Below are 15,882 nucleotides of genomic sequence, written 5' to 3' on the forward strand. Positions count from 1 at the left end.
TTGTTTTTTTGTATAACCGATGGAAACCGTGAGATTTGCAAAAAAGAAAAAACAAACAATAACAACAACAAAAAAACTTGCTCTTTAAACTCGGGGTTTCTATCGGCTTAAAGTAGGAGCCTGCATGAGTAGCCAACTGAATCAGACTGCGAGTTTTGAACTAGTCGATCAAGAGTGACTGGGGTTAGGTTATGCTAAGTGTATTAATCATTCAATATTTTTGAAGTTGGAGCACGAAAATAAACTAGTGGTAACCACAGGTTAGAAAGTGCGGGACTTGACGCACTTAGAAAAGGTACTGGTACGAGAGTGCGTAATTTTAGATGGCAGTGTCAATAAATAAATGATAAAATGGACACACATGAGGGTTACCGGTTGTGGCACTACTTGCAAAAAAAACCGCTCGGGCTCGCCTGGCTCGCTGGCTCGCCAGTCTCGCCTCGCTATTTTTTTGCAAGTAGTGTCCACAACCGGTAACCCTCATGTGTGTGGGGGTCGCAAGGCCAAAACTCTCATGTGTGCGGGGCTCGCAAGGCCAACCGTGTGCCAGGAATAAATATCAATTGAACAAATATTTTTTAAGAGTATATACACTAAAAAAATGGCTGCAGCAAGAATCTCGTCAGAAGCTTTGCAAGCAATGATGGAAGAAAACATTCGTGAATTTCAAACAAACCCCCAAAGAAATTTAACTTTTTTACTGGCCCACACAGATTTTAACGAATGGCTTCGTGTATGGAAAATGAACATACCGGAAGCTAACGAAAACAACAAAGATCTTTACACTTTTGCAAGAAAAAACAAAAAAAAGTTTTATGAACTTTTAGTAAGCGAAATTGATGACTTACAAAATTTAAAAGCAAGCTTTGGACTTGAAGTCAAATTTTCGAAACAAAGAGACGGTGAGACGCAATACATGGAACACTATTTTAGAGAAAGTGAACCACACCTTTTTTTAAAAAACGACAAAGACCAAATAAAAAAAGAGTTTGACAAATTTATTGACAAAGCAAAGGGAGAAATTGAGGGTTGGTCAGAGAACGGCTCTGGGTGGGCCATTGAAAGAATAACAAATGCGTACATCAACGTTGCGCGCTACCAGCCATTGAGAGGAGGAACTTATTTGCCTTTGCCCCCAAAGTTGGCAAACAAGAAAGCAATTATTAACGTGCAAAACAGAGATAACCAATGCCTAAAATGGGCTTTGAGAGCTGCATTATTTCCTCCAAGAGATGGGAAAAATCCACAAAGAACAAGCAGATACCCAGTTGACGACGGCATTAACTACAATGGAATCAATTTTCCAACTCCACTAAAGCAGATTGACAGGCTTGAGGCGCAAAATAAAAACCTTGCAATAAATGTGCTTGGGTGGGACTCAGAAGACGAATGTGTGATACCTTTAAGATTAAGCGAAAAAGAAAATAGCATTCCCCGTATATTTCTTATGTTGATTGAGTCAGGATTAACACAGCACTACTGTTTTATAAAAAGAGTAAGTGCTTTGTTACATGACCAAACCGGAGATCAGCATAAAAAACACTTTTGCATGATGTGCTTGACAGGTTTTACAAGAGAAGACTTGCTCGAAAAGCACAAAAAATATTGCAATGGCGCTAAAGGCAGACCAACAAGAATCGAAATGCCCGAAAAGGGGAAAAACACTCTTTCTTTTAAAAACTATCACAAACAAATGAAAGTGCCTTACCAAATTTACGCCGACTTTGAGGCACTGCTAAGGCCGATAGAAGGGTGTAAACGCGAAACGGAAGAGGACCGCCAAAAGGAAAAAGAAAAGGCAAAAGAAAAAGGGGAAGAACTGGAAGACTTGAAGAAAAAAAGCTACACAGACAAAACAGAACAGCACGAGGCATGCGGATTTGCTTACACAGTTGTAAGGAGTGATGGTGAACACGAAAAAACATTTGTGTACAGAGGACAAAACGCCGTTGAAGTATTTTTGAACTGTCTTTTAAGTGAAGAAAGAAAAATAAGATATGAATTGTCAAAGCCAAAACCTCTTCAATGTGATGACGGCAAAAGACTGGGTAAACTTCAAAAATGCAACCAATTGCCACATTTGCGAAGAAACGCTAATGAAACAAAACTTTTTGGACTCTTTGCCAGTTTGGATTGGAAACAAAAAGGAGCTTAATTACTTTGGGCAGATGCACAAAAAATGTTATTACAGAAAGGAAAAAGAGGTAAAAAACCTGGATACCGAAACCCACTATAAGCTAAAAAAGCTTGAAAAAGAAACACACAAATTAGCCGCGAAAAACCAAAAAAACTGCTTAGCGTGCCACAAGCCGCTTATCCAGCCGAACTACAAGGATGTGGTAAAAGACCATTGCCACATAACAGGAAAGTTTCGAGGAGCCGCACACAACATTTGTAACTTTATGATGCGAATAGATCCGAAAAAGGTTCAAATACCAGTTGCATTTCACAACCTGAGGGGTTATGATGCGCACCATTTAATGCAGTCAATTTCAAAGATTTCAAAAGAGGCACAGAAAGAAGTAAAATGTGTTGCAAACAACATGGAAAAATACATCACATTTTCACTTGGCAAACTGCGTTTTATTGACAGCTTAAACTTTCTTAAAGGAAGTCTTGATTCACTTGTAAAAGCGACACCGAAGGAGTCATTAAATATAACAAAAAAGGTTTTCTTTGAAAAAAGTAAACTGTTGTTAGACAACGGAAAATATCCAAGCGAATACGCCGAAGTGTGGGACGCATTTAATTATAACAACTTGAGTAAAAGTTTTTTTGAAAATAAAAACGAAACTGAAGAAAAATGGCGATTTGCGAATAACACCCAAATAACAGATGAAGGTTACAAAGAAGCAAAAAACATTTTTATAGAAAACTTTGGCTTGTTAACACAAAAGGGAATTTATCCCTATGAATACATAGACTCATGGAAAAGATTTAGCGAAACAAGTTTGCCTAAAAAAGAAAAGTTTTACAGCAAACTTAATGATGAGAACATAACGGATAAAGAGTATGCACACGCGCAAAACGTGTGGGAAACCTTTGGCTGCCAGACCCTGGGCGACTACCACGATTTGTACGTTAAGACTGACGTGACCCTGTTAGCCGACGTCTTTGAAAACTTCCGAAAACTCTGTCTTGAGAAGTACGGGTTGGATCCCGCGAATTATTACACGACGCCAGGCCTTTCTTGGGACGCACTCTTGAAAAAGACAGGCGTAAAGCTTGAGTTACTTACAGACTATGAAATGCATCTTTTTGTCGAAAGGGGAATAAGAGGCGGGATTTCGATGGTAAGCAAGAGATATGCAAAGGCGAACAACCCTTATGTTGAGGGATTTGACCCGAGCCAGCCAAAAAAATACATAACGTACCTCGATGCGAATAACCTTTACGGGTGGGCAATGAGCAAGCCGCTTCCAAAAAGTGGTTTTAGATGGAAAAGGGTTATGCCAACAGAAAAAGAAATAACGACAAAAAAAGAGTATGCAAAAGCTGGATGGATTTTAGAGGTGGACTTGGAATACCCGAAAGAGCTGCATGACGCCCAAAACAGCTATCCATTAGCGCCAGAGAAAAAGAAAATAAACAAAGAAATGTTTTCACCTTACCAAAATAAATTAACAAAAAATCTTAAGTTAAACCCCCCAAAAACTGAAAAGCTAGTTTTAACGCTGGAAGACAAAACCAATTACGTCGTGCATTACCGAAACTTGCAGTTTTATTTAAAACAGGGAATGAAGCTCAAAAAAGTGCACAGGGTCTTAGAGTTTGAACAAGAGGCGTGGATGGAGCCGTACATCCGGATGAACACAGAATTCCGAAAAGAAGCAAAAAGTGTCTTTGAAAAGAACTTTTACAAGCTAATGAATAACTCAGTTTTTGGAAAAACAATGGAAAACTTGAGAAACCGTGTAGACATAAGAATAGTGCGCAGCGACGAAACAAGGAAAATAAGAAAATTGGTTGCAAACCCATTGTATTCAAGGCATGTAATGTTTTCAAACGATCTGGTTGGAATAGACATGCGAAAAAGTAAGCTGTTTCTCAATAAACCGGTTTACACAGGCATGACTATCCTTGACGTAAGCAAGCTATGCATGTATGACTTCTTTTACAACCATCTGAAAAATGAGTACGGGGATCGTTGCGAGCTTTTGTATACAGACACAGACAGCCTTTTGCTTGAGATAGAAACAGAAGACTTTTACGCAGACATGGCCAAAAACATTGACAAGTACGACACAAGTAACTACCCAAAAGAACATCCGCTGTTTTCAGCAAAAAACAAAAAAGTTTTGGGCAAAATGAAAGACGAGTGCGCAGTCGAAGAATGGTGCGAGATTAAAGAAAAATTTATTCCTGTGCTTCACGTTATTTCAGAGTGTGTTTGTTTAAGGCCAAAAATGTATTCAATAATGACAGAAGACAAAAAAAATATAAAAAAGGCAAAGGGGGTAAAAGAGTGTGTGACAAAGAAAAAGATAAATCATGAAAACTTCAAAGATACACTTTTTAAAATCAAGGAAAGCTTTCACGAAATGCACATGCTAAGGAGCTATGCCCACGAGATGCATTCTATAGTGGTAAACAAAAAATCGCTTTCGCCATTTGACTCAAAGCGATGGATAGAGGAAGATGGGATAAACACTTTGGCATATGGGCACTATCGGATGGGTGCGGAGCACGCGCCAAGGGCGGCAGAGAAGGGGCAAAAAAAAGAGCCCACCGCCCCATAAAAGGGGTGAAAAAACTAACTAGCCGCCAAACAAAGGTCTCTCTAGAGTGCTTTAATAAATAAAAAGCCACTCAGGAGTGCCCAAGGGGCACCGGCACGCACCCGTGTGAGAAAAGAAGGAAGTGACAGCAACGACGCAAAAAACAAGAAGACAAAACATTTTTTTTGCTGTACCGAAAAGGGGCAAGTGTTTAAATGACTCGCTGAACAATAAAAGAAGTAGCAACGCCGGCTGCAACGCCAGAAATTCCCATAAAAAAGGTTCGTATTTTTGTTGCAGGGGGCTGGGGCCCCGACATAAACAGAACGTTTATAGCTTTTCTGAGCCCAAGGGGCTCAAGCACTAAGTGCTTGGTGGTAACTGTGTATTTGGAGGAATAATAAGCAATTCTTCACGCACAAAGCCGCGCTTTGGACCATCGTGCAAGTAATAAAGCACTGGCTGATCAGGTTTAGTAACAGACCTTTCAATGCTGTAGACTTTTAATGACCAAATCGGATCTGTAGCCCTTTTTACGCCGCCTTCCAGCTCGCCAGGTTGGTAGAGAAAGCGCACATTAACGAGAGAGGGGAGTTTTTTTCTTTCTTGCCAACAGGTCTTGTATATTTTGAGGACGGTTTTGACGAAACAGCCTTTTCTTTGATTGCAGCAGCAGGTTTCTTACCAGTAAGACTGGTTACTTCGTTGTTCAGAGCGGCAACAACTTCGGGTAGCCTTTTTACCCACGCTGTCGACCGCTGGCCAGATGGCAGGGTCAACTCGACACCGTACTGATAACCAAACAGGCGCTTTGCCAGTGTTTGATTAAAACGTTCAACAATGGCTTGATCTCTGTGAATGTTAACACGCCCGCGTCTAATATAGGTTTTGTGATTTTCCATTTCTTTAGTAACAGCTCCCATGAATTCGCGACCAGGGTCAACTTGCAGCATCTGTGGCCATTTTAGTGCACTTCGCCTGTAAATTGTCTCAAAACCTTTTGCAACCTCAGTTGAATCTTTGGAGGTCAAAGGCTCGGCCTCTTTGAAACGGCTGGCAACGTCAACAACAGTCAGCGCGTATTTGTAAACTTTTCGCCCTCGCGGCAGTTTGTCGTGTGGCAGAAAAAGAAGGTCCGCCTGGTGGACCGCGTTAGGAGAAGAAACATCGAATTTTGGGCGAGGAACGTATCGTGGTGCCGGTAGGTAGATCTGCCAAAGGGCCTGCTTAACTAGCCACTTTTTTGCGGCATCTTCGGAAACCTTAGCAGCCTCGGCTAATTTTTTTATCGCAGCAATTCCCTTCCAGTAGCCCTGGGGGCTATAGTAGACTTTCGAGATTTTCTTCGAAAAGTTTTGCTCCGCAAAAATCTTTGCATCCATGCGTATACAAGAAAAAAAAGAAACGTTTAAAGAAACCGAAAGGCAGCGTACCCAAGTGCAAGCGCGCCAGCGCCAACGAACATAAGTTCACCTTGTTTCTGCTGCTCGCTTGGCTGATAAAAATCAGAGAACTTGGGCTCTTTCGGAGGAATCATTTGTTTGTCAGGATGTGCCTGGTTGTAGAGTTTGAAAGCGTAGTCTGTGTTCGTAAAGTTTTGTTTCGCTTGCTGTTTGATCTCATTGTTGGTTTCGATCCAGTCGAGAAGCTTCGTGCGGTCGCGAGAGTACTTCGCGTAAGCTGCCTGGTAAGCCTCGAGAGCTTTGTCGTGTCTTTCTTTTTCTTTCAAAGCGGCGTCATCTCCGCCACCCAAAGCTCGAGCAAGATAGTTGCCGCCAATGAAAGCAGCAGCGTTCAAGATAGCTCCGCCAGCCATAATCGCTACGCTTGCCATAGTAGAACTTTGTTCTTATATTATGATATTTTTTTTTAATTGGTGGGGAGAATTTTCTGGTCCTCGAGATACTGTTTAAGTGCAACGCTGCCAGCCATGACGGCTGTGAACTTTACATAGTTCATAAAACTGCTGCTTGGGTCGGATGTGAAGTTTTCTTTTACAACTTTTTTGGCAGCCCAGCCGATTCCGGCGGCGAGACCTGTAATGGTGGCGGCATCCATGAGCGTTTTCACGAGCTTGTTGTCGGACATGGCGGTTCAGTATAAAATAATAAAAAATATTCAATTGAAAAATTTTTTTGTTTATTCTTCACCGTTTTGCGAAGCAAAGTTTGCAACTTCTTCACCAGATTCAACTTCTTTTGTTTTTTTTATACCTCTTTTAAAAATTGTATCCTCATCCTTATGCATCCGAACAGCGGTTTTAACGCAAGTTTTGGTAAATTCAAACCAAAGTAATGCAATACCACCCATAGCTGCACCTTTAACAAGGCTGTCAAGAATAAAATCAATGAACATTGTCGGTATAATAAATGAAAAATAAATATTCAAAAGAAATTTTTTAATCCATCGGACGGATTCCTCTTTTCGGTTGCGGAATTCTAGAGCCCGTTTGGCGCGTGTCTAAAGAACGCGTTGCAACCCTTCCAATACTTTCTGCTGTAACTGGTGTGTCATCAGTTATAAGAGTTGGCGGAGCTTTAAATGTTGGACTTCTTTTTTCGTTTATAAAGGCTTTTATGTCTTCGCGTTTCACATAAGTTGTAACGATTGCAACGCCGATACCAAGCAAAGATATCCATTGATTTGTGGTGAGACCGCTTGATTGCGGCTGAGCCTCGGGAGGAGCTGGTTCCGTTACGGCCGGTGGTGTTACACTTCGCTTAGCAGATGCAGATTTCTTTTCCTTTTCTTTTGCAATTATTGCAGCAGCCTCGACAGCAGCTTTTTTCTGTGCTTCACGAGCCTGTTTTGTTTTTTCAGCTGCAAGCTTGCCAGCAGCAACTCGCTTTGGATTTTTGGCAGGCTTTGTTGCTGGAGTTGTTGAAGTAACTTGTTTCTGTTCTTCTTGAGCGATCGGAGTTTGTTCGAGCTCGGCCATTTATAATAAAAAAAAATAATATTTAAATAGAAAATTGCTCAGCAAGATTTTTTGCTGAGCAATTGCTAAGCATTGTTCAGTAATTACTTAGCATTTTCTTAGCATTGCTCAGAAAAATCTTCAGTAGTGTTTGTGTCCGCATCTTTGGAAGCACCTTTGGTTTCGCACAGCGAAGTGTGCGACTTTGTAGCTTCGTTTAAATCAATGTGCTTTGTTGTGATGAGCGCAGCATTTGCAACGGCAAGAAAGCGACCACATTTCAAAGCCAGACCGCCAGCCAAAGTTGACAGCTCTTTACTGATGATGTAGTCGTTTTTTAGTTCCTTTTGATAATCATTGACGTCCTTGATATTTACGGCCATACCAACGACTTTAGTTACAAGAAAAATAAAGCTGTCGATCAAGCTGTCGGTTGTTTTGGATCCAACGTATGCCTCATATCTCTTTAAGTACTTTTCGACTTCTTTATCTGTCAAGCGCTTCACCTGCTCGTGTGTCAGTTGCACACCGATTGCTTCTTTGGCTTTTCCTGTTGAAACAAGGATTGCAAGCTGTTCACGCAAAGCAGGAATGTCAGGGCCCTGAATGAGTGCCATAGCGCTTTCTGTACTTTCTGGTTCAGCTCCTAGCAGTTCCATTACGGAAGCTAATTCTTGTTCACTTGCAGCGCCCTTGACGCTCTCGGGAGGAGAAGTTGCGAACGGGTCAGCCATTTATTACTCTAAAAAATATGTTCAATAAGAAAAAATTGTGCCGTAAGGGTGGCGATGAGAAATGACAAGATGCGAAAACTTATTTTTTTTTAGCTTTAAAATGATTTCTTTGTAATCCTCATTGGCAAGTTCGCCAGCGTAATCCTCAAAGATTGCCTTCGTGGTCTTGGCAGAGGGGGTGTAAAAGAAAACGATTGCCGCCACATTTTCGCGGAATGAGGCTGTTATGCTTGTCATTTTTTGAGTTAACACCCATATGCTCAAGCCTGCGTGGCGAGCAGAGAAAGCAAGATTGACCAACTCCCCTGTTCTTCCCTTTACATCTTTCGAAGCAGCGCAGTCGTCGAGGATGATAAGCGTGTTCGTACCCTCAAAAAGAAATCTTGAAAGCCTTAACCAAGATTCCACCTCGTGCTGCTCGCAAATGAAAACAAAAAATCGAATATCTTCCTCAGCAAAGCGATAATAAGTCTTGTTGTGCTCGAAAGTCGGGCAGATGAGCACGATGTAGTCAAACTTGCCTCGGAAAGGGCCACAAAGCTGATTGACCACGTATCTTGTTTTTCCTGAGTTCGTTGGTCCCACAATGAGGGCGTTGAAGGGTATATTGGCAGAATCCATGCTTCGTTCGTATATTATAAAAGCACAGATTCTAACTGCCTGCCAATTATATTCATTTGGGCGTCGCTGATTACGTAAATGTGGCAGTTCAAATTACCTGAGCCGCTTGCTTTCCTCTCTAGCTCAAGCTGGACACCGTCCTTTGTGTTCACAAGGCGCGTGCCGCTTCCGTGCATCGAGTGGTCAGCCATGGAACGCAGATCAATAAGAAGGCCAAACTTGTCTTCTGTGTAAAACTTTTGCAGAGTCATGTGCTGCGTTTTATTTTTTTCTTTCATGTAGAATCTTTTAACTTCTCCCCAAATGTCCATTCCTTCGATGCCGTTGTTGTACAGCATGTTTGGCGAGCCGTTGACAGTGATGCTTACTTTTGTAAGGTCCGGGTTAATGTACTTTTCCGAGCTCCTTGCACCTTTGTTATATTGCTCAATAAATAGGAGCAAGATACCTTTCATGGACCTCCTCTGCGGGTTGACCCTTAGATTCAGACGTGTGTCGGAGCCTTTTGCAAAAGTCGTCACTTTATCACGCTGGATGTGGTCGTAAGCGAACTCTTTGCCGCCCGAATAAGCGCTGAACGCTTCATCTGCAATTTCCTTGCTTCTTATCATCTCGTACTCCAGCTGGATGTTTGTCAACTTGTATTTTAGTTTTGTTGTATCTGAGCCTCTGACCACATGTTCGGCTGCCGCGAGCTTCAGTTCGAACACAAGATCGTTGTATAGTGCCTGAGGATAAAATGCCCCATGGTCAGTTAAAATCTGGTGATCCAGTCGGATTCGGTATTTATTACCATAGAGCTCATTTAGCTTTTTTTCTGCTTCGACTCCTGAAGTTTTCTTATCGCCAGCATTTGAGCGAATTTTGTTGAGGTCCTCGCTCTGAATGCCCTCTGGCACCCTGTCGTCGCGCTCCCCCTGCGAAAGGAAAAAATCCTCAAATATTTTGTAGATGTCATAGCCCACCGTGTCCTGCACAACGGTGCCTTCGTACTTTACAACAAACTTGTCGACCAGAGCTCGGCTGACGTTGTCAACCAGAAAGTTGTTGGCATGGCCTCCGCTCAAGTCGATGTTGAAGCGCAGCGCCAGCGAGCCAGGCACAATGACCTCGTTTTCGTTCAGCTTGGGCACTGAAACATACAACGTTTCCTCTGGACTGGCTTCTGTGCGGTCAAAAGTGATTCGTTTTACCGCGCGCTCGGCTTTCAGTGCGCCGAGTATTTTCTCTGTGCGTCCCGGTCGAAGGTTTTCTTGAACAGCAGCCATCTCTCGATTGGTTTTATTGTTAAATTGAAAAGTTTAATTTGAAAATATATATAAATTACGTGATGGCGGAAGGTGGTGGTGAGTTTGGATACAAGGACACTGATTTGGACCGAGATCTTGACCACAACAGTGATAACGATGATGAAGAGGAACAAGAGGTCGACACAACCCGACCATTTCAGCCCGGGGAGGCATCCACACCCTACCATGGGGGTGAACAACATGAAATGCAAACGATGCAGCACGAACAGAGCGGGCTGCCAGACACATCCTACGTTGAAACACCTTTGTTGGGAAGCTTTATTCATCAAGATGACAAACCGGCAATGATTGACAGAGCTAAAGATTTTATCAAAAGAAAATTCCCCAAAGTGAACTTCGCAAAAATAGGCCCAATCGGTTTCAGCAAAAAGCCTGGCAATGATACAACAATCGTTTCATTTGGTGCAAAAGGTGGTGAGACAGAAATTTTAAAAAAAGATGGTAGTGGTCTTCTCAAAAAATTCACAGACAAGTTTAAAGCCTCCCTTGGGCCAGAAGCAGAATCTCTGATTGCTCAAAACAATGAAGAAATAAGAGAAAGGAGACAAATATTAAGAGAAGCTGAAAGTAAACTACAACAGGCAGAAACAATTGCCATGCAGAAAGAAAAAGTCACCCAAGAAGTAGAAGATCTCAGAATAGGAATCGAGCGAACTCAAGCCAAGATTGATCAACTTGGGTCAAATGTTGAAAATGAATCAGAATTGCGCAGACTTAAGCAACTGAAAAAAAATCTTGAAAAGGATTTTGAAAACGCAAAAAAAGAAGTTGCTGCTCTTGAAAAACAAGCTAAGCAAAAGGCAAAAGAAAAAACACGAGTCGACCAACTAAGGGCAGGCCTCGCTGCCAAAGAGAGCGAAAGAAACACTTTGCAAGAAAGGCTCAACGACACAAGAGCGTTGGATGATCTAAAAGAAAAAGAAGCCGAGCTGAAGCAACAAAACGAGGAAGATCAAGCTGTTATAGAGGATGAGAATGCATCCCCCACTAACAAACAAGCTGCGGAAGAAAGAGTTGCAGAAAGAACCGAGGAGCTCGGGCGTTTGCAAACGCAGATTGCAGAAAGAGAAAGGGCGCTTCCACTTCGTGAGAGGATCAAAGAGATCTTCAAAAAATATGGCGTGACAGTAACAGCAATAGTTCTTGCTGCTGGTGTCACGATTGGTTCTGTTATTGGAGCCATTACAAACTCTTTGAAGGCCACCGGCAAAGCGTTGGGAAAAGGCCTAAGTGATATTGGCTCAAAGGTAGCATCAGCTCTGCCTGGTCTCATTGGCTCGATTGCGAAATTTCTTTTCAAAACCGCTGGTCAAGTAATTGGATTTCTTGCAGAGCACACCTGGCTGCTTATCCTTGCTGTGGTTGCTTTTCTTGTTGAAAAATACATCAAAAAGAGACGTTAGCGCATAAGGGTGTAGAGCAAAGCTGCTGCTCCAACCGCGCCAACAGCGACAGTTGCTTTGTTTATTTCGTGTGAATCATTGGCTACGGCCTTCGTAGGTTTAGCGCTTTGCGCGTTGCTAGCTTGTGTTTCAGCAGCGCTTGCTGCAGGTGCCTGATTTTTTTTTGCTGTGGCGCTCTTGTGTATAAGATTTGAAGGGTGGCTGTTTGGTGGGTTGATTTTTGATTTTCCTCCCGCCATCAGTTTAAGAGCTGCTTTTTTTGTAGCTTTATTAACCTCATCATTCACTCCTAATTTCATCCCAACAACAGCCTGCTTAAGCTGGTTATTGTAGCCAACAACGCTTTCTGTGTTTATCACCATACGAGCGGGCATCAGCCAGGCACCTGGGCAGACTGCAAGGTTAAGCCGAACCTTAGCTTCGTCGATGGCTAGTTGGTATCTTTGGACCGACTTTGCCAGATCAGGTTGCCTTATAGCGTCTTCAACCAACACGAGGAACTCACTTTGCGCTTCCTTTGCACGGCCGCCTGTTCCAAGTATGCTACTTCGAACGTTCACCTGCGAACCGAGAATACAGTAGACAAAAGCCTCTATCGACTGGTTTACTCTCGACAAACCTGCCTGAGTAAGCCCTTCAGTGCCGTTAGGACAAAACCAGTCTGCCTGTGCATATGCAGCGTCGTCTGGCTCGATGTATTGAATCAAGTTACCTTTGCTTGCAGTTCCACCTTCATCCGAAAATTTATCGTAATCGGGGTATTTTGCTCCAGTTTTGTTTGGTCCAATGTTAGTAAACCAGATATAAACGTTACCAAGTCCGTGGTTTGCGCCTGTTGTGAAACGGAAATCGCTTGACGGGTCGACACCGAACTCAGCGCATATTCTTTTGTAAGAAGCCACGTCGTACTTGTTGTCAAACTGGCTAAACGTTGGGTCGCCAGGCAAGGCGCTTACGCTCTGAATCCCCCCCATCTGAAACAATATTCGCCTTATCGTGAAATAAACGTGAAAAAGGTAAAAATTTCGCACAATCGGTGGCAAGCTAAGAGATGAGTGTTCTTCATCGAAAATTTCTCGGCTTACCCCACTGCCTGTTGTCGCACACCAAACAGCAAAGTTAAGTTGCTGAGGCCAGTAGCCCATATTTTGGCTAGCAAGCCACCTTTTTGACTCTTTTCCTGATGTATGCTTCAGTTTTGTTTTTTGAAAAATCTCTCTTAATTTCGTTGTGAAATATTGGTCTGGTGTGACGTAGATGTTTATTTGGCTGTTAAATATTTTTTTCAAACTCGGTGCGGCTTCGTGAAATCCAACCGCGGGAATTGGCAAAGATGAGCCTTTTGCGCCGCTTGGTGACAGCTGTTGTGGAAAACCGCCTGAAATTTGTTTCACCCCCAGTGCTTTTTTCATCTCTGGGCTCCAATATTTGCTGTCAGAGCCAAAAACATTTATCAAATGGCCTTGCCCTGCCTTGTAATAAATGTCTGCCGTTGCTGTGTGGTTGTACGCGAACTCAACCTGTGCAACAAATTTTGTTCGGTCAGCGTTTGGATATTTTGCAAGAAAAGGTTTCCATGCACTGTCTTTTGCCGCTTCAGAAATTTTAGTTGCTTCTGGGGTTTTCATCCACTTCATAAAATCTCTTTCTTTGGAATCAAGAAAAGTTAATTGAGAAATGTCATCAGCTCTCGGAATAGGCGGCGCCATTTTATATTAAAGATTTATTTTTCAAAAGATAATTATAAAGATGGTTGTGCTCACAATCGACGCGAGTTCCAACGGGGAAGCTGTTTACTTTGACCAGCCAATTGAAAAACCAAGGTTTATCAGCCTGCTGTCATGCTCGTTACAAAACAGCTGGCATAATCTGGAAGGAATTGGCTCCATAAGCATTAAACAAAACAATGTGAGCAACAATGTTGCTGATTTTTTTCCAGGCAACTACAATTTTGATGAAATTACAACTTACCTGACTAATAAGTTCAAAGATCAACAAAAGCTAACAGTAAAAAGGGATGATTTGAAAAGAGGCTTTTCAATAACAAAAACAAAAAATATTGAAAGCTTTTCTTTTGATAAAAATCTTTCTAAACTTTTTAAGAACACAATTGTTGATGCTGCTAACGCAAGAATTGAAGATTTTACTAAGCCAGACTTTTATTACATTCACTGCGATTTACTTTCCAAAGAAAATAACTTGTATAATGGAAAGCCAAGTGACATTCTCGCTTGTGTACCAATAACCGGGAAACCTTATGATTTGGTTCATTACCCTCAAAATTTTATCAATAATTCACGTCGAACCAACGCTGTTCAGAGTGTGAACAGTGTCACATTGACCGTCAAAGACAAAACTGGCAGTAAGTTTGACTTTGTTGGAGCTCCGCTGCATTTTGAATTAGAATTAAATTAATATTTTTTTATTGTATACGACCATGTCATCTGCTAATGTTCTCCCGAGTGCCCCTGCTTATGGTGATCGCGAAGAAACACAACTTTATCCAAGCCTCCCAACAAATGCCGAGAATTTTCGGCTGACTGAAATAAGTAAAATTGAAAAAGAAATATCCGCTGAAGCTGAGCATTACAGGCTTGTGTTAAAAAAATATAAAAAAGTCCGGAAAGTTATTCACTATTCCGTGGTCTGTCTTGGCGCCGTGACGGCAGCTCTGTCTTCTGGAGCTGTTGCGACTTCACTTACTGGTGTTGGAATTGTTATCGGCGTGCCTGTTGCAGCAGTAGCAGGTATATCTGGCGCAGCTTCCACTGGCCTGTCAGTTATCAACAAAAAGCTTGAACGTAAAGTTAATAAGCACTCAAGAATCCTCGCTCTGGCTGTTGCAAAACATGACTCGATAAACAGCTCTGTCTCACAAGCTCTGAATGATAATCGTGTTTCTGACAAAGAGTTTCAACTGATCTTACGAGAAATGCAGAAATATCGTCAACTTAAAGAGACTTTACGTTCAAGCTTTGCACACAAACAAACAAATTCACAGCCAGACATCGAAAAAATACGACAAGAGATCATGTAAGCAGAAAGACAAAAAATGAAAAAAAAACTTCTCGAAAGCACCACCGACATTTCGAAATAAAATTTCAGTCCAATAGAACATTTTTTCATTTAATGAAAGAATGATTGTCTGCGCTCATCTTGTTGTTTACTTTGTGATGGAAGCATTGTCGTTCGAGTTGCAAAAAAATGTTCGAGACATAACCCGCGATGTTGTTAATTGCCTGAACGAGGCAAAATAAAAGGTTACAGCGCACTTAAAGTGACTTTCGCCGAGTCGAAAGGATTAAATCTGAGTGTGCAAAAAATACCAATTAAGTTGAAGCGAACAGCGAGAAATTGCGTGACCCACAGCGGCATGCAAATTTTTTTTGTGTTTGCGTGCGTGGGCGTACAAAGTCGGGGTATTACCCGAATGATATTTTTAGACTTTTGTAAGTTGTTTTCATTCCTGTGTGCTTAAAATCTATTGTTTTACACGTGCACAACTATTGTTCTTTTGATTTAATGCACGTGACGGCCAATTGTGAGTCATTGTCACTAAAAATAGCTTAATGATGTTATTTTCTTTACTCTGTATATAAATCAAGCTAACACCTGGATATCATAAAGAATGACGAGCCAAACGCCAACAGAACGTGTTTTACTTCACAATCCTCGAGTTTATCAATTTTTGGAAGAAGTGGCAACACAAACAGTTACTCCACAAGAGAAAAGACAGATAGAATACCAAAGAATCTATATTGCAAGAAAAAAAAAAGCCTGAAAAAGATCAACAACATCGAGGCAGCAATACGCGGAAAACTTAATTTATGCACTCACCGGAGCGTGCAAGTTTTGTTTAGCTTGTTAAAACGTTTGCGACAACACTGCTGTCTAATTTTTTTAATTTTTCAATCAGCTCGTCTGTTAAAAAGATTGTTATTTGTTTTTCATTTTCTTTAGTTTTTTTGTATGTTGTAAACGCTTTTCCATGAGATCTTTTCAAGTTTTTCTTTACATTCAAGTTAATTTCTCCAGTTCTCCCTCTTCCCATCTTCGTTTACTCAATAAGAGCATTTGTTCAATTGAAAAATAATTCTGGCACAGGGTTGGCCTTGCGAGCCCCGCGCACATGAGAGTTTTGGCCTTGCGACCCCCACACACATGAGGGTTACCGGTTGT

This window comes from Oculina patagonica, chromosome 7 (assembly GCF_052425735.1).
Source record: "Oculina patagonica isolate OP01 chromosome 7, crgOcupat, whole genome shotgun sequence".
NCBI lineage: Eukaryota > Metazoa > Cnidaria > Anthozoa > Scleractinia > Oculinidae > Oculina > Oculina patagonica.